Source organism: Cryptotermes secundus, unplaced genomic scaffold, assembly GCF_002891405.2.
Source record: "Cryptotermes secundus unplaced genomic scaffold, Csec_1.0 scaffold363, whole genome shotgun sequence".
Lineage (NCBI taxonomy): Eukaryota > Metazoa > Arthropoda > Insecta > Blattodea > Kalotermitidae > Cryptotermes > Cryptotermes secundus.
This window is the reverse complement of record NW_019737986.1, coordinates 1,159,647-1,179,796: the sequence shown is the minus strand read 5'-3', so window position 1 is coordinate 1,179,796 and position 20,150 is coordinate 1,159,647.

Here is a 20,150-nt window from a genome sequence, read left to right as displayed (position 1 = left end):
CTGTCATTTGTTGGCAGTAATGGATCGCTTTAAGTAAACACATGGAAATCTCCTCGGAAGTTCATTCCTCGTTGTGCCTAGAGGCGTGTGTTGACTGTAGAGTTCAGAGAGGTTCTTCTAATGCTGTTGTTCTGGTACTGAAGTTAGTGTTCAAAAGAAAAATAAACGTTAAAATATATTCAGAATCTACGCTTCAGATGCTGTCTTTCTCGGACTAAAATATTAAACTGAACTCAAAGTTCTGTGGAGAATCATAGGATTACTTCGATACGAGAGAGATGAATTATAGGTTACGTAGAGTTCTCTTTTCTAGGATATAAGAGCGTGTAATCCGATGAAAGTCAACTGACATTTCGGAGAAAAATATCGCTTCCATCTTCAGGGCCGTAAAATAAATGAAGCATGAAACAAGCATGAAGCAAACAGAAAGCAAGCTGTTCTTGTTACTTGCTTCATACTTAGCTTATTATTCGACCCCGAAGATTTAGGTGAAATATTTCTCCGAAACATCCGTCGATTATCAACACACTACATGGTGCTACATGCCAGGAGATAGAACTCCTGAGATCCCGCTTGTGGAGACTCGGCTCAACACAGAAACCCATTTTCCAAATACATTTATGTAAACAATTGGTTCTGAGAACAAGTTATGGCGGTACTTCTATTAAAATATTTCCAGAACGATGGCAAGACAACAAGAAACCTAAATTAATAATATAATTTTGTAATCAACTTACGTGCATCATTTTGAATAGGACAGACTCAGAAAAAGTTAACATCTTCATATACAAACTTAAGGTTTCATACCGTTCCCCCCCCTTTTCAAAATTATATGTTTACATATGAATTTAATAAAAGTCTGCAAATAGACCATGTTTATTTATTATAACAGTTCAAAATATTTTTCACCGTCGTTTTTAGCTATCATCACGAGGCCGAAAGCTAAATAGAGTTGTTTTCGCACTCAGCAAAATGATCACCTTATCAGTGCGGCAATTCATTTTGTAAGTGCTCTTATCATAATGACTTCTATGGTCCTCCACTATGTAGAGGCAGTATCGTTGTTATCTAAAATTAGCCACGGCCAATTCTTCGAAATAATTCGTGGTTGAAAATTAAGGTTAAAACGGCGAAGTGATTTCCAGTGGCATGATATATATGTAAAGTTTCATGAAAATCTATCGACTTGTTCAAACGTTATCAGGAACGCATGGACCCGCTGGCTCCACAAGTCCAGCTTACTTAGTATGTCAAGTCGTCTACGTTTAGATGTAGACTGACGGATATGAAAGTGTAACATCTCACTAGAAATGCTGCATAAATATTCCAAGACAGACTGCGCCAGACATCATAAGGAGCTGAAAGTACGTATCACGTTTATGGCCTTTCTAATTACACCCCATGTCTGTCCACGACAACGATTTCATGCGCACAAACGGATTTTTCAGCCTCAGAGGAAAGTATTCCTAAGTGCATATCAAAATTTCATCCAAAGAGAGTCTTGTTTATTGAGAACTGAATAAGCATAAGCAATGGTTCTAAGAAAGACGCTAAAAATTGTTAGATAAAAGGAAACAAACCAAATTGCAGCGGTTAGAGGATCAAAGCGAGTTAAATGGGAATAATATGAACAATATAAGACGTGAAACCAGCAGGCATTTCAGGAATAAAAAGAGGGAATATCTGAGAGACAAAATTAATGAACTTGCAATGAACAATAATAACACGAATACTGTAGACCTGCACAGAAAAACAAATTACTTTAAGAGGGGTTACCAGCCTAGCAGTAACTTAGTGAAGGATGAAAATGGTGATCTGCTTGCAGATTCCTACAACATTTTGAATAGGTGGAGGAACTACTTCTCTCAGTTATTGACTGTACATAGGGTCAGTGATGTTAGGCAGACAGAAATCCATACAGCTGAGGCGTTAGTACCTGATCCTAGCCATTTTGAGTTTGAAAGTGCTATTGCAAAGCTTAAAATGGGTAAATTTACAGGAACTGATTCAAGCTCATTAAATTTTATTTGGAACAATGAAAAATTGCATGATCAGTGGAAGGAGTCTATTATTGTACCAGTTCACAAGAAGGGCGATAAAACTGATTGTAGTAATTATCGGGGGATATCACTGATATCAACTTCATACAAAATTTCATCCAATATTCTTCTCTCGAGGTTAAGTTCGTATGTAAATGAAATTATTGGGGATGATCAGAGTGGGTTTCGATATAACAGCTCAACTCCTGATCAGATCTTTTGCATTCGTCAGATATTTGAGAAAAAATGGGAGTACATGAGAGAGTACATCAGCTATTTGTAGACTTCAAGAAGGCCTATGATTCAGTTAGAAGGGAAGTATTGTATAGTATTCTGATAGAGTTTTGGATACCCATGAAACTAGTCAGGCCGATTAAAATGTGTTTAAACGAAACGTATAGTAAAGACCGTGTAGGTAAACAGCTGTCTGATAAATTTCCTATCCAGAATGGTCTGGTAGATGTTTGCGAACCTTTCGGAAGAGCACTCCGTCTCCATCTTCAAGGTAGTATCTACCAGACTACAAATTTCACATATCTCAGAGTACAGTAATGTTGGCATTAAGAGTTACCTTATCGCCCGAACAGCTGTCACAATATTCCTCATACGAATAACCGGCAATGACTAATTGACTACGAAATAGGAGCGAAAGTCATACCTCACATGTAAAAGACATTTTGTCGCCCTACGAGTACGCGGTTTCTGCCAAGAATTTCGTGAAATGATTTCTAATGTCTATGTGCGTGCAGGGACCAAAGTTGTAGCTTATCCGAGAGCTGGGCGCCTGCCCTCTGGTGTGTACGTGTTTAAGGAACAGCGCTGCTGTGTGGGGAGGGCACTGATACGACAAAATGCACGCCAAGCTTGCGTTAAGCCAGTCTCAAGGGATCCATTCACTTGAGTTGGCATTGCTGCACTTGTATTTAGATATGGGGTCTATGGGTTTTACAGGAAACTTCGCAGTGCCTGAACCGATTCTCGGATCCGATCATACTGTATGACGAGACAGTTGGCTTCATTTCAAAAGTTTAACATCAGACAATTCCGCTGATGGATTCATGAAGATAAATATTCTTGGATCGAATACTTACTTATATTTTGCAATATTGTCTAAAGCCTCCTTTCTCCCTATGTTTGCTGCATATCTGTAAAACGCTACCGTCTTAATTTCATTATGTAGCGCATAATGGTTAGGCGAAACGTGATTTATTATTCTTTTTTATAATAATAAAAAAATACATTTATTTGTAACTCATTTAACGATATTCTCAATAAGTCAAGATGCACAGCGCTGAATCACTAAATAGTGAATAATTAATCGGAAGGATTTGAAAGGAATCCGTCATGATGTAACTTGAGGCACCTCCAAGGAATTGCCTAGAAAGAACGAGGAAGGCCTTGAACCCTTCAGTCAGTGTGGACAGTATCGCAGCCCAGATTCGAAGTCTACATCTCAGGACCGTTATCCCTCAAGCAATTAATTAACTACACAGTAAGCCTACCTCAGAGTAAACAGGGTCGAGTGATGGATAGCAAATAACGAAATGTGAAGGATCTGAAAGGAAACGGTGGCGCTATGATTTAAAGTATACCACCTTGATTTTACCTGGAGGGAGATAGGAGAATTAGGGAAATCCCAATTAAAATAGCCAGTGCCCCGATCGAGATTAAATACGACTGCAAATCAGAATCCTTGCCTCTCGGGCAATCTTGCTTGGTAATATCCATAAAAATTCAGAAGTTTCCCAGGGAGTTGATATAAAAAGGTAAGACTATCCCTGTAACAGGCCGTGGAGGCCCATAGGATTGTGAGACGTCGAGGTTCACACATTCGGCTCACAGATAAGGCATTAACTTAATCAATCTCATGAAAGAAATACGGATAATATTTCAGTACGGAAGCTGCCTTCGGGCTATGAGATTGGGGTTCAATTCTCGGCAAGGCCAAGAAGTTTTCTAATCACCACCACATAGAAACCGGCTCTAGGGTTTACTCAGTCTTCTCGAATAGGACAAATTAAGTTTCACGTTGCGCTGCAGTTTTACAAAATTACGGAAATTGAAGGACCAAATAAAAACATATTTGATCCATAAATCAACCTAACCTCACCCGAAAGATCCGCAAATTAAAAAATAGAGAAATAGGAAAAACCTTTGGAAAACTAAAAAATCCTCGAAGATCATTATGAAATTACCGAAAAACTCACAAACCTTTGTAAAAACATCGTAAAGCCGAAGAGGAGAACACTGTAACTCCACGAGAAGCCTTCGAGAGATACCAGAAAACCGCGAGAAAAATTACAAAAAAAAAAAGGAGAGAGAGAGAGAATCGAAAAACTGTTCAGGAAACCGAGTGGTTAAAAAACTGAAACATCGAAAATCCCGGGTGCTTTTTCGTAGAGATAAGCGGACGAAACATAATCAGACGACTCAGTTCTGTGTAATGTCGAGGCTAGGAAGTGAAGCAGCACTGCAGCTGCACCTCTCGTTACGCCTTCATGCCGTGGTTCTTAATTAAACACTGAGAGAACTTTACTTTTGCCTGCGATACAGGTGCAGAAAAGTAGTAAAGTGGAATAATTGCAGGGTCTAACCTGGCTCTCTCCCGACTAAAATTACTGCAGTCTATTACGTTGCGATATAATCGTCTTTCATGGACCTAAGCTCTCTGTGTGGACCTACAAAGCACGGTTTAAATTATCCCTTACCAGACTTCCATAACACAAAAAGCATGACCATTAAGATGAGTCTGGAGTCCGTGGGCCGAAAATTCGGAGTCTCCTATTTAGAGGATTGAGGTGAGCATTCTTTAATACTGAATTAGTGATTATCCGGACCTTCAGACTATCTTGTTCTCGTATGATTGTAGAATAGGCACGTAAAAACTGCAATCAACTTGAAGCAATTACTAAAATTATAAGAGTTCCATTAAACAAAGGCGCGGTAGCAACAGTTGACTTTGTTTTGTTTTGTGCGTGGATAACACTGAATTGCATACCCCTTGTAGGGCCTACATTAGTATCTTTTTCTTGATTTCTGCAAAAAAAAAAAAATAATTTAGGAGATGTTGATAAAAACGCGTATCTGTCTGTCTGTCTGTCTATCTATGCCACTACAGCCCTTTGTTGGACCTTAGTTTGCTTTTTCAGTTCTTAATCGTTTACACGGTCCGTAGGACTCCTTGGACGGGGGATCAGCCAGTCTCAAGGTCGCTACCTACACACAGGACAACAAAACATCCATGCCTTGAGTGGGATTCGAACCTACGATCCCAAAGTTCATGTCCTAGACCGCGCAGCCACTGTGATGGGCCTTACATGCGTGCACATGTCTCCATTGTTGGCAGCTTTTCTTCCTCGATACGTCCCGAGGCCCCCGCCCTTTAGCAAACTCGTCATGCCAACGAAGATAACGCTAAGATCATAAACCAAATTCACTCAGATCTGAAGAGAATGTTCAAACGTTTCAGTGCACACTTACCTCCAAAAATCTCTACATGGGAGAAAGGACCTGACGACGGGCTTCTGTTTAGGGGTGTCACTCTCAGGAACTAGAACTAATGGTCTGTCTGGAGGAGTCTAACTGCGCACGAACACAAACTGCTATGGAAGGCTGTGTCCAGCATTTGCCATACGAAATAGGAGTACGCTGCAATTTTATAATTACAAGGAATCATTTGTGTTCAGAGGCACCGTGAGTATTACAACACACAGAGTGTTAATTTAGGAAGTTTGAAACTTGCAAATAACACGAGATGTTGAGCCGGTGAAGCTCAGTCGCTATGGCGACAGGCTATAAGCTGGACGGCGGGGGTTCGATTCCCGGCAAGATCAAGAGCTTTTTTCTCCACAGCGTCCAGACCGGCTCTGGGGCCAACCCAGCCTCCTATCAAAATAGATCATGGGGGTAATTTGTCCGGAGAAAAGCGGCCAGGAAGTGGAGCTGACCAATCATTTGCATCTAGTGCCGAGGCAACGAAGGGTGGGGTTATAACACTACCCTCCACACGTCTTCATGGGGTTATGTTTAATTAATTAGGCACAGGAACAACTTTACTTTTTACCTTATAACAAGATACGTACACAGTGTGTCCAGGTTCTGTTAGGACTGTGTTCATTAAAAATACAAGACATGAATTATTTTCAAAATTTCTCTCTTTTTATTCAAAAAGGTCTCCTTCTGAATCTATTGAAAAGTTTTCGAAAACAGTCACTGTAATCCTGTACTGCGGTACATTCCCTTTGGATGTCCTGGATGGTGTGACGGTCTCCTTCCATCGCCAACTTAACTTTTGGGAACAACCAGAAATCTGCTGGAGCCAAATCTGGCGAATACGGAGGATGATCAAAGACTGTGATCCTTTTTCTGGCCCAAAAATCGCGCATGATCTTCGATTTGTGGGGTGGGGCACTGTCGTGGAGGAGCGACCAGGAACCTTGCTCTCTATATTCAGGTCGAATTCGAAGAATTCTTGACCACAAACGATTGAGGACTCCGATATAATAATCAGAATTCACTGTCTGACCTTCTGGCAGAAATTCAAGGGAGGGCAGCGGGTAGGGCTGACAACCTTACCGCCATCTATGAGCCGATTGTCTAGAAAATGTGGCAACCTCAGCATATCAAAACCCTATGGGCCTCCACGGCCTGTTACAGGGATACTTTTACTTACTTACTCTCGCCATGGAACACAGTTCTTCTTCAGAATTCAGCAGTTTCTCAGCTGGTCATAAAGATCTCCGTCCTTTTTTGGAGCCCGAGGTTTCATCGTGAGACAGCCGAATACAGTCTACATACATAATATATAATAATTTCTTAAAATCCATTCTAATATTATCCTACCAACTGCTCGTAGGTCTTCCAAATTTCCCTTTCCTTTAGGTTCTTTCCGACCCAATTTCTTATTTTTCTATACGTACTACACGTCCCGAAAGTAGTAGACGTCTTGAATTAATAACTGTTCACGAAAATCTAATATCATTAACATCTAAGAAAAGCAACTCATGTGTAGGTCTACAGTTTAGAGAACAGCTTTTAAAATACTTGTGTGTCTATGATGAAGTGGCTACGGAAATTTTATTTCTCCAAGTATAAACTGTTCAGCTTCAGAATAGATGAAGCGCTAATTCGTACATCATCAGTTGGAACCTCTTTCCTTCTTGTTTATTTACGTTCTACAAATTCCGTTATCAGTGTGTAGGTTCATATTTAGTTTGATCCAGTAGAGATTCTGAAACTGCCACAACTACATTTCCGCATTGGTCATAGAGCAAGGCCTCAGAGAAGGGACAGTGGGATAGAAAGGAATTTATCCAGGGTGACCGCAGAAAACATATTGCCAGAGCAGAAGAACTGTAATGAAGGCATTAAAAAGCTCTGAGCCTAATCATAAAGACACAGCTAGAATTTATGGAAAGGATGCCTGAAACCCCCAGTTACGAAACTGCATTACCAAATTAAACTGAAGGATTAAAATAAGGCAGGAACAAAGTTCTGCGCCGTGAAAGAAACAGAATTAGCTCTTGTAGGCAGAAGAGACAAAGAGCTTAAACGTGAGAAATTTGGTAATATTATGAATGGGGGATCGGACCTCTGCCTACACAGGTCAACATAAATTAACGCGGACGTGTATGACACGGAAAGCTAAATTAGGAATCCGATATTCGACGGATCCGAAACTATGCGAGTCATACAGTCTCTACTGCAATGGAGTGGGAATAGACCTGAAGCCTGAATTCCTCGTTATACGAAGTGAAACACAGGTCAAATGCTGGTTATACTGCGCCCCCCTGAAAGCGGAATATTAACAGGGTTCCATACACAGACTAAGTACGTACATATCCTTAGAAACTGAGATAGTAATCATTCTCCGTTACATAACGTATTGTAGCATGTAGACCCATTGCTAAGTAATGACTCGGTCAACAACGCCCACTGTTAGGCAACAGATTCCTAACAAGCAACAATTGATCTAGAACAACAGCGAGAGCTATTTTCCATGCGGTTCGTGCCGAGGTGTTATAGGCAGGACAGGTCTAGAATTCATTATTTGGAAGGGCAGGAAGGGCAGGAGGTTGGTGCGAGATGATCACCAGACTGGGAAATTGTGCAGCGCAGTGCAAGGAAGTGAAAAATCGGGTTGTAAATTAGCGAGTTTGTCAGAGAACTGCAGTTCAGTCGCTGTGGTATACTGATGTTAGAATCTGGTAGCTGAGGCACGGGAAGGATTCGGAAAACCAGAATAAGGGAAACGTCCATCGTTAGAAGCCGTTACCAGACAACGACTGGTGACGACACCGAAGTCTGAGAAGACTTAATACTTGCTGTAGTGAACTGCAGAGTGTGTGAATTAGCGATAGCGCTATAGTGAGCTAGTTACGACATATAAGTAGTCAATAAATCCTGTTACCAAAAGAACCCTGTCTATAGTCACTCACACACGTGACAGTATGCAGTTTAAAAGCGTTGTTGTTCATCTAAGAACAAGTAACCAATAATTACAAACAACGCGTAGTTCTCCACTAACGTGAAAGCCGAAAAGGGGTTAGTAATTGCAATTTTAAGAGCAGTGTGTATGGAAGCTTTCAAGAATGTCTGAGGAGACAACAGCTTGCATTACGAAAGTTCGGAGCGCAACAAGGAACACCACAATTACAGCCTCTTCTCTTTGAATGTGGAGTTCTTCCTGCTGATAGTACAGTATTTCTGTCAGCTCATACATTTTTCTGCCGTTTGTGAAATCACACACACACACACACACTCACTCTCTGCTGTTAACGGTGCAATTATTGCTGTTTGTTTCGGATGCATGCGACCCGCCACTCTGCCTGCTAAGCACTATCGTGTCGCCTGTCAGAATGCGTTGAAGCATTGCATTTCGAGTCGAACATGTGTGTTGTTACAGTAGAAGTCACCGGTTGCAGCTGAAATCTGATCCTGGAAGCGCAGAAGGCTCCATCTAGTCTGGTGATAAGAGGGACACCAAATCCTTCCAGAACTTTTTAACGGCTAGTACCTTACACCAGGTGTTCTAAAATACATTCTGTTAGGTGGCTGAGTTGGTGTTAATATAAATATTTTAGGTCCGTAAACTCGTAAAAATTGCTCTCGAAGACGATTTAAAAGTTTCTAAATTTTTAACTCCGTAGCCTGTAGTCCGCAAGCCTACTATACCGACCGAGCGATCGCCGCTTGTCGGCGAAGTTAGTGCCAACTTCTGCGGATAGAGGGTGTGACGTGGTCAGCGCAGCGAATCTCCACGGCTGTTAATCTCGGTTTTCTAGACCGGAGCCGCTATTTTGATTTTTTTTTCATTGGCACTACAGCCCCAGTGGGCCTAGGCCTACCTCCATGAACTTCTCCGTTCACTTCGGTTTTTCTATATCTTACACATTCGGTAGGACTCCTTGGGCGGGTGATCAGCTCGTCGCAAGGCCTCTACCTGTACACAAAATAACATCCATGCCCTGAGTGGGATTCGAACCCACAATCCCGGTTTCCAAGCGAGCGAAGACAGTACATGCCTTAGACCGCTCGGCTACGGTGACCGGAGCTATTTTGATTTAGGGGGTTAGAAACATAATTACATGTAAATTGTAAATTTGGTACATTTCAGATCAATTTTTTTAATGTAATATGGCCAACAAGATTAAAAGCCGGTCACGGTAGCCGAGTGGTCTAAGGCATGCACTGTTTTCGTTTGCTCGGAAGCCGGGATCGTGGGTTCGAATCCGACTCAGGGCATGGATGTTTATTATTTGAGTGTGTGTGTATGTGTGCGCTCGCGTTTTTCTGTGTTTGTGTACAGGTAGAGGCCTTGCGACGAGCTGATCACCCGCCCAAGGAGTCCTACCGAATATCTAAGATCTAGTACACGGAAGTGAAACGGGGAGTTTCATACAGGCAGGCCAAGACCCAAATTGGGGCTGTAGCGCCTAAGGAATATAAAGGATTAAAATTAATTCAGCATCTTCATTATCGGCCCATTTGATGGTAGGGCTTGGAACAAACCCACCACTCCCATAGGAGGCTTCAATCTGAGGAAACGCTGCCTCGTACCGTCATCAAGCAGTCCCTTAAAGGCGCGTCCACATTACTCGCGAGCATAGCGAGTCACACGAGCACGAGCACGAGTAATGTGGACTCGCCTTTACGCTCTAATCTGCCCATAGCAGAGGAACTGTAGTTACACAAGCTTGACTTGTCTTTACAGAAGGAAATGTTGTTACACTAGTACACTAGTACTAGTACTAGTTTACAGTTTATTTAATTAAGCTGTCGGTACTCACACTGTACAGCATCGGATGATAGGTAACGGTAACTGTAAAAGTGACGGTCTCCCTGTGCTTACGTAAGCATCACGAGCCATAGTTCCAGACTTTCTCAGCATTGCACTTAACGGATATGGGTGGTCAAATTCATGCCCTCGGAAGTTTACCACGGCGGAAAGAGGCCGCGGCACCTATTGGATAGCAGACTGGGTGGTTCCGAGAGCCGGTCTGGACGCCGTGGAGACGAGTAAAATCTCCTGCCCTACCGATAATAGAACCCCAACTCCTTGGGCATCCAGTCCGTAGCTTACTCTGTGTACCGTCTGAGCTACTACAAGATTAACGGATTAATAAATTGGAAGCGATGTGAAAGGATGTCGCATTTGAGATACTGTCTCGAAGTTTGCCTGGAGGAACTAAGGAAAAACACTGAAAATATCAGCGAAGGTTTGAACTCGGGACCTGCCGAATACGAAGCATTGATATTCATGTAAGCCTGGTACTTACATTGGCAGTCGTCACATCACACTAACAGCGTTGCACAGCTGTAACAATCTGCACTGCGTCACACTGCTTTGTGGAAGCCTGGAAGCTTAGTTTCTAATGCACGTGTCCGCGGGGAATCGAGCCAGGACTGCTACATGGCCCTCTGAACGTGGGACATGTAGCGCTCTCAGAGATGTGCACTTCTGTATAGAGGAACACCCTGAAACTGAAATCCTCAAGTGTCGGCTGGGCAAATTATAAGGAATGTTTGTATACCATGACTTATTCATGCGCCGTGACGGTTTGGTTTATAAGATTTAGTTCGGAGTTAGAATATGAACGCTTGTATTGATTTTGTATAGATGAATACTAACACATCAGCCAGTCGAACTTTCACGGAGCTCAGCCAAAATATAGATCCAAGCAGCGCTTTTTCCGAAAGCTCCTATGGGCTCACCTGCAGAATGTAAAGGAACAGACTTGAAGTTCTGTTCCCACATCACTGATTATGAAGAATTGGCTCTAAGGATATGTAATCTTGTAGAATTCCATCTATGTTTCGGAGGAACATACTGCTTCCATCTTCACGATTCAAGAGTAAGTCAAGGAAGTAGCAGTTGGCAACAAGTCGGCTTCTATTTGGACTACGCCGCTTTTCATCCCAGAAGAAAGAACTTACATGATTTTTGTTTGAAACGCATTTATATCACCAATAACTGAGTAGCTAACCTAATGACAATATGAGGCGAGGGTATAGCATCAATAGTCCCAAAGTTTGATACTAACCATGATCCTGGTCTAATTCCAACCAACTCCCATCCCCAAAGCTAAGAAAATATCAGCTTGTCAAGGAGGATTGTGCTTAATGGAGATGCAATTTTTTTTTTTCCAGAAATATAATTAGCCGATAGAAATTTTCTGAGATACTGTTGGTGGAAATCATCTCTTTAAGATCCATATTAGTAAAATTTCTGCATCTAATTGTTAGTCTTCCAAACGGACAGTATTCAAGAGGATTCTAATTCAGAAATCTGTGTTCACTTCTTATTTACTTCATAAAGTCCGTAAATAATATTATGATGGTGAAGAAAGCAGTCTTCTGGGATGTGGTGCCGTGTATATTGTGTTAACCGCCGTTTCGGTGGAACGTATCGCCTCCATCCTCAGGGTAGAAGAAAAAAGAAGAAAATCCGCGAGCGAGGAACCAGCGTGAGCAGGTGCTGACAGACTAATGTCGAGTCGAACAAACCCAGCTGTATAAGAGCAAGGAGGGAGGGAGAGGGGCTCCATGGGAAATCAGTAGAGAGGAGAGGGAAGGGTCTGGGTAGGTGGGCGAAATATTGAGGTGGTACTCACAAAGTGAGAACTGGAGGGAAGAATGGGAGTAGGGAGTCCACTTGAAACTGTACAATGATTTTATTTCACTCTATTGTAATTCATTAATCGTTTCAGCAACATACCTAAGCACAAATTCTACTAGAAACAGTGAAGAGATAAGAAAGCAGTCTTCTGGGATTTGGCACCGTATATATGTTGTGTTAACCGACGTTTCGGAGGAACGTATCGCCTCCATCTTCAGGGTAGAAGAAAAAATATAAGAAATCTGCAAGCGAAGAGACCGTGAGAACCGGTACCGGTACCGAAACGTCGGTTAACACAACATATACACGGTGCCAAATCCCAGAAGACTGCTTTCTTCATAGTCACCGCCGTGAAAGCCTCAAATTTTACATAGTGAAGAGATAGCTCACCAACCTGAAGACTGAAACAATAAAAAAGTTTATCTTCTTAGATGTAGTGTCACGAAACTTTACTTCGTGTTCTGAGGGAAAGAGCAGGGGAAAGTGAGCGCAGTAGAACATTATCCCGACAGAGATGACCAGATTGGAGGATTCAGAGAATCCGAATTGAGGGAGTAACTTTGTTACTTTTGTCCACCGTTTCCGCTGTCAGGGCTTCTCTGCTGATGTTGCTGAACTATGTAGACGAACTTAACACTGCCAAAAGTTTGCAATACTCTTACATGAAATATCCGCAAGTCATAAATTGACGTGTCTTCACAACTGATCCTGCACTGACAACCAGTACCACATCAGTGTTAAATTTACCAACTCGACAAAATCCAAAAATTGCTAGGTAGGTCTATAAATTACTGATGTTACCAGGCCCACAGCACAGCACACCCTGAAAGGCAATCCGACCACAGATGCCAGCAGTACTTGTACAGGCCTCTGTTTTACTGCTGAGGTATTATGGTACTTTACAACTAACGCATTATTTTTTCGTGTTTATCTTCCATGTCATTACTAAGTAGTCGCTTTAGCGCAGTTGCTTGAGGCACTGTGCTACAAGCCGGAAGACCGCGGTTTCGATTCCCGATGGGGTCATTGGATTTTTTTTTCAATTTACCTAGGCCTTCCAGGCGCACTATGGCCCTGGGGTCGACTCAGCCTCTAACAGAAATGAGTACCAGGAATATTCCTGGAGGAAAAGAGTGGCCGGCGAGTAAGGCTGACAGTCTCACCGCCATCTGTAAGCCGACTGTCTAGAAAATGTGGAAGCCTCGACGTTTCACAACCCTATGGGCCTTCACGGCGTGTTACAGGGATAGCTTTACCTTCTTTACCTTCTACCTACTACGTTGTCTGCATTCTATAAATAAACCTTTGTACAGAGATTTCTTTAGACAAGTCAGTCAGGTTAGGTTCCTTTTCTTTCTGTTTCTACCTATCTGAGAACACCTGACATTACTTGACAATTTAAATTACTTGATTTCCTCTCGTACATAACTTTAAATTCTGAAACTGAAGTTTTGATGATCATAGTATCTCTTCGAACTCATCATCTCACAGAAGTATTCATTCTCACAGTGTACGTGAACACATCAGGCGTTCCACAATTGACAATAAATTTATACTGCTCAGTGTACTGTGGGCCTACAATGGCAGGCAGGTGGGTACCTATCCTCGGAAGAGCCACGGCTGTTTTACCGACCCGCGAATAAGAACGTTTGTGTGTCACAAATGCACAAGTAAGGAAAACACAAAACATTTACGGAAAGAGCCTCCCAGGAACTTTGCACGAGTCCATTGGCGGAATCTTGAGAACATCCAGTTTTCATAAAATGCGAGACACTTCGTGAGGAAGTGGTCGTCTAGAGGACTCAGCTCCACGAAGATAATTTTCTCAGCACAACAACGGCGTCAGCACTTCCTAGAGCAGAAACGGACGCTGACATGTCCACATAGCAAACGCAACTTCGAACAGAACTTCAGGTACCTAATTTGAATGATGTGGGAACCGGAATACTTCAGCCAGTATAGTGACTAAATTATGCGCAGAACTTCCGGGGAATGAGGTTCGATTCCCGGAAGGAATATAGTTAGTTAGTTATTGGAGAGGGTGGGTTTCCCCATGCACTTAGACCTGTATTTGTCCATTGTGCATCCCTCTATGATTTCTACCGGTCTTTATATCCTACCGGTACTGGTGCTTACCATCAGTCCCGCCCAGCCAGCGAGACCGGCTCTACTTTCTGAGAGGTATCTACAATGCTTCCCCCATCTACCAGAGGTATTAGAGACTGCTGTTGGGCGGGAAACGTCCGTAATTTTGGTCAGTGACCTCCTTTGGAGATATGAGGTTCTTTTACGTGCCGTAAAGCTACGACACGGGACCCACGGCTTAAAGTCCCTCCCGGAGGACTTGTTCCCTGAATTTTTCCGCCCTTAAAAATTCGACGACCTTCGCCGGGTATTTGAACCCGCGTACTACGAGTCATGAGGTGGGAACGTTACCTCTAGACTACGGACGCCGCTTCGGAAGGAATATAAATATTCTCTACTTCACAGTATCCAGACTGCCATGGCGACCACACGCCCTCCTATACAGAAGACAACGGAGGCATGCTCCCTGTGGTTCAGGTGACAAAGTCGTGAAGCTTAATCTACTGCCAAGATTAAGAATGAGTGAGGCTATACCTTCACTCCTCCATACGTCTTCAAGAACTAAACACAAGGAAATCCTTATCTCCAGCTTAAAATTAATAATGTTGGCATTATTTCCACCCCTGAAGTCTGCAATACAAACACGTTGATAATGTTATTATCAGGGAATTAAAACTTATCAAGATGGAGTGCCACCCAAGAACATGTTCTTCGTACCAGAGTTTCGCATAACCGGGAGACAAGTGCTTATAATATGGAGGTCCGAGCGAAAACGCGGGATGGACATACACATAACGCTCCTTATTAACTTCGAAGGTACGACCACGGACAGTTCTTTATAAATCTGTGACCATTCTACGATAAAAGAAAGAAAGTCTGACATGTGAACACAGAAGTAACGCTGTATAAAAATTTCCTTTTGATGGCGACCAGTACTTGCGTCTTTACAGAGCAGACCTCCCTAACTTCAAGCTCTATTGCAATTATTCTGTAACACTGCATCACTTGTGTTCGTAACGTAGACAGAGGGAACCATATTTAACTCAAGAAGCAAACCAGTGTACTCCATTATTTGAAGACAAAGGCATAAATGTCTCACCAGCAGCTTATGGTCTCGAACTCTGTCTTTCTGGAGAGATGTTACACAATCAGATTTACAAACTGCCCACACAACCTTTCTTCGTTGGTAATTCACGAGTTTCCTTCTTCCCTGCCTTCCACATTTCCTTTCTATTACGTCTTTTCTTTCTTCCTGTCCTCTTCTGCGCTTTATCGTCATCTTTTTGCTGTTCATCCTTCCTTTCCATTACTTTTTCTCCTTCTTTTCAGCCTTTATCTCTCTGTTGCCACACACGTCATTCCCTTCTTTCTATCTAATGAACTGTTCCTGATAGTCAACAAAGCAGACATGCAAAGATCCTGGAAGTGCAAGGACAACTGTTCTATCAGCATGCAATGATGCGCACGGACATTTAACAAATGAAAATTTGAAGCTGTTCCAGTGTTTCGGCTCACAACACATTTACCGGCTTCAGTGTAAGCGTGATGCTGAAAGGGGAACGTGGACAGATGTATATGTAGGCCTCGAGGTGGAAGTGTAGGTCGGGGTGGGGGTCGGACGGCCTGGATACCTGAGCAGAGGAGAGCGGTGCTTCCCCCTGGGGAGGGGTCCCGCAGTTAAGAAGAAATATTGAAGGAAAAAGAGATGAAGCCGGACTCTGCTCAGTTTGTAGGGTCGATTTGTCTTCACGGTTGGAGTTGCTGGGTGTTTACTCTGATGGCTTCTCTAATGAAACTGGGACAGTGAGCCTGGCTGTTGGTTAGGGCTTCATGTTCGTCAGAGCAGATGCTCTCTTTGGTCTCCGTGGAGTGTCTGGCTTCCACTGGTTGCTGTTCTAGAGTTCGCCAAGGGCAAAATATTACAGCAAGATGAACATGAAAGGATGGTCAGAACCAGAAATTAACAGTTCATTCTGAGAACTCTGTATCGATAGTGAAGTAACCTACGTAACTTCTCGTGTAAGCTTGGTACCATGAAGATAAACACAAACTTTAATTGACGCAACTAAAGAGGTTGGTCTAGAAGTAAACACAGAGAAAACTAAGTATATCTTGTTGTCTCGTCATCAGAATGCAGGGCAAAATCATTACATCAAGATAGGAAACAGATTGTTTGAAAATCTGGCACAGTTCAGATATTTGGGAACGACGATAACAAATCAAAACCTGACTCATGAGGAAATTAAGAGGAGACTGAACTCGGGTAATGCTTGCTACCGTTCAGTCCAGAACCTTTTGTCTTCTCGTCTGTTGTACAAAAATATAAAAATTAGAATATACAAAACTATAATTTTGCCTGTGGTTCTGTGTGGGTGTGAAACTTGGTCTTTGACATTAAAGGAGGAACACAGGCTGAGGGTGTTTGAGAACAGGGTGTTGAGGAGAATATTTGGACCGAAGAGAGATGAAGTGACAGGAGGTTGGAGAAAACTGCATAATGAGGAGCTTCATAACTTGTACTCTTCTCCAAGTATAATTAGAATGATCAAGTCAATTAGGGTGAGGTGGGCAGGGAATGTAGCACGAATGGGGGAGGAGAGGAATGCATATAGGATATTGGTGGGAAAGCCAGAAGGAAAGAGACCACTGGGAAGACCAAGGCGTAGGTGGGTGGACAATATTAAAATGGATCTTAGAGAGATAGAATGGGATGGTATGTATTGGATTGATCTGGCTCAGGATAGGGACCAGTGGAGGGCTCTTGTGAACACGGTAATGAACTTTCAGGTTCCATAAAATGCTGGGAAAGTTCTTGAGCAGCTGCAGATTTGGCTTATCCTCAAGAAGGGCTCAGCTCCATGAGTAAGTAGGTAAGTACATATGTCCTCATGTAAGCCACCATGTAGAGGAATCCGACCGAGTTTCGGAACGGCGACATCTTGAATAAGAAACAGATCTTCCATGCTGCAAACTGTGAGTCTCAGAACTAGGGACATCCAAGTGAGCGGGTTGGTGGGCTTGCATTGGTTTGAAAAGAAAACAAGAGGTCCAGTTCCTTTTTACAATATACCCGTAGTACTGAATTTCCCTACGATCGTATTGGGGACATAATGATAACTGAATCAGGCTGCAACATGGCGATATTCTTCAGATCGTCCCTACACATTTCACTTAATTTTTTTTTTAAATTCGCTTAGTGGGGGGTGGAGTCCAACTGGGTCCACTCGGCACGGCGGCCACTGATTAGCCTATTGTAGCCTGCCCCGGGTGATTATAATGATGGAGAATTTGGTGGAATGAAGATTGGCAGGGGAAACCGAAGAACTCGGAGAAAGCCTGCCCCAGCGTCACTTTGTCCACCACAAATCCCACTTGACTAGACCCGGGATCGGGAAGCCAGCGACTAACCGCTTGAGCTATGGCGAGGCCACTTCACTTAAAACTCCTGCTCCTCCTTCGTTGTCATATCCAACACAGAGCAACTGACGCAGCAGACGGAGCGTGACACAGCTCAGACGCTCAGGTTTTCGTAACGAAGCACTACATATATTATAAATTAAATTGGTTACGTATTTTGTTCATTAATATAAAATATAATTTGTGATTCAGCAGGCTATCAGTTAATGCAGAATTCACTCCACGATTCATCAATCTATCGATCAATATAAATGCACATTGAGAGTCGTGCTTTGTTCAGTGCAGTCAGACGCTAGAGAAGGTGCTGCATGTTCCCTAAATGCCGCCCAGGGCGACAAGAGATCCTCATGGTCAGCAGGAGTCGCATTAACGTGACTACAATTTAATTTCAATTAATAACACGAAATTTCCATATCCTGTGACGGAATCCGTCATTCACTTGCTAACTCTAAACACTGTTTTATTTTCACTGTAGAAGAACACGTCTAAATTACTGCCAATGAAGGGTCGTGACACGAACAAAATCAACAGAGACTGATTTTCATAACAAAAAACACGGTAAGACGTGCTGCCCCAGAGGCCGCTTGTTTCGCCTGTGTTTCTGGTCTTTTATGAAGTGATAGTTCGGAAATCGTTTGCAATGACCGAGAAGATACAGATACAGTGCCAAAGTATTGTGGAGCTAATATGCAACTCTTTTGAACACTGAGTGAAAAGTCACTTGTATTTTTGCATGTCATGACGTGGCAATATTCGCTGGGCACACAGCACACTGCCTGAACACCTTAGACTGAACGGAGATAATTACGGTCCGGTCCCGTACATTTAGCACGATCATTTTGTTGGTGTTACTGATGAGTATTTAGGCCTACTAAGGAAATTACCCAGATTTTTCATTATAATTGTCAGTGAAACTAATGACGTCCTTCTGGGATTGGATTTATTCAGCCTACAATCCATATTTTCAAAGAACGGAAGTAGGCATATGAAATCATCTCTCTGTATGTCTCTCCCCTTAACATTTCTAGGCAACGGATCAGTAAACATGTTCCTTAGTACACGAATATACATGCAACAATCGAAGAAATGTTGGACGCGGTGTTTTCTATGCGGTCCGTGTAGCATCAAACCTCAGTACGTTGTGATGGGAAAGTGAGCGATTAATTCTTCCCAGAACTTTTTTTTGGTGGGATAGTTCATTACTCTTTCAGTAAAAGTGAAGGTATCCCTGCAACAGGCCGTGGAGGCTCACTGGGATTGTGAGACGTCGAGACTCCCTCAATTTCTAGACAATCGGCTCACTGATTTTTTGTTGACAGTTACAAGTATTTCAATACCAACTTCCCTACCTCACTGCCGAGATTTCAAGAGTTTATTATTATTATTATTATTATTATTAGTAGTAGTAGTAGTGGTAGTAGTAGTAGTAGTAGTAGTGGCTCTGTAAATAGTGGTCGTTGCTAGGCAACGCTCGCAACATACACGCACGTACGAGTAAAAATAGAAGTACCGGGTTATGCAACCCTTTTCTAAGCAACGGATCGGTAAACACGCCTACAACAATGGGAATATTGTTGGAAACGCTGTTTTCTATTCGGTTCATGCAAAGTGGCTATAAAGAAGAGTTCAGTGTAGCGCCGAATGGATGGCTCATACATTAAAGATTTTGAAATTATTTAAACGAAGCCGTCGAGGTACCATCCCGTCATTTGCCCGGAAGACTGAGGAAAACAACAAAAGTTGTTGTTCCGGCAGGGTCCCAATCCGAGAACCTCCTGAATAAAAGTCAAGGGCATTACTCGTTCGAGCAGACGTGTCCCCTTGTGTTTTGTAATCATGTTTCCATTCACCCATATATGGTTCTACAAGAAATGAATTCAGTTAATATATTTTATTTTGATATTCGTTTTATTTTTACTTCACGCTAATATTTTTTTTTCGAACTGAGGACTACGACATGCTACGAACCCAAATTTATGCGCACCAGCCTTCTGGAAATTGCAGATTGTTTACGAAGTTAATAAGTCATTCTAAGTGCCATAATTTTTGACCTAATGGCGGTACGAACCGAATATAGCTTGCAACTTCGTACAACTTCTGCAACCATCCTAATCAAATAAAATCGTTACTTCTTTCACTGAGTCAACATGCAGCCATTTTACTTTTGTATTTCATAATATTCGTGGAAAGGCTTTCGTGTATTATTCAATCTTGAATCAACCCTGATTAAAACATGCCAGTGGATTTCGATGTTAAGCAGAGTGGGATCACAGAGAAGCACTGACAGAGCTGAGCCGGCCTAAATTGACTCGCCGATGAAGGCACCAAGTTTTAAAAAGCGCTTGTACGTTGAGGCGAATAACACAGTGACTGAACGAGTGAATATGCACATACAGAGAGACGGATGGACTGCCAGGTGGCCGACTGACTGACAGCAAGGTATGAGAGCTGAGGCGATTTCGGCACAAAAAGTCAATAGTCTCTGGAGGAAG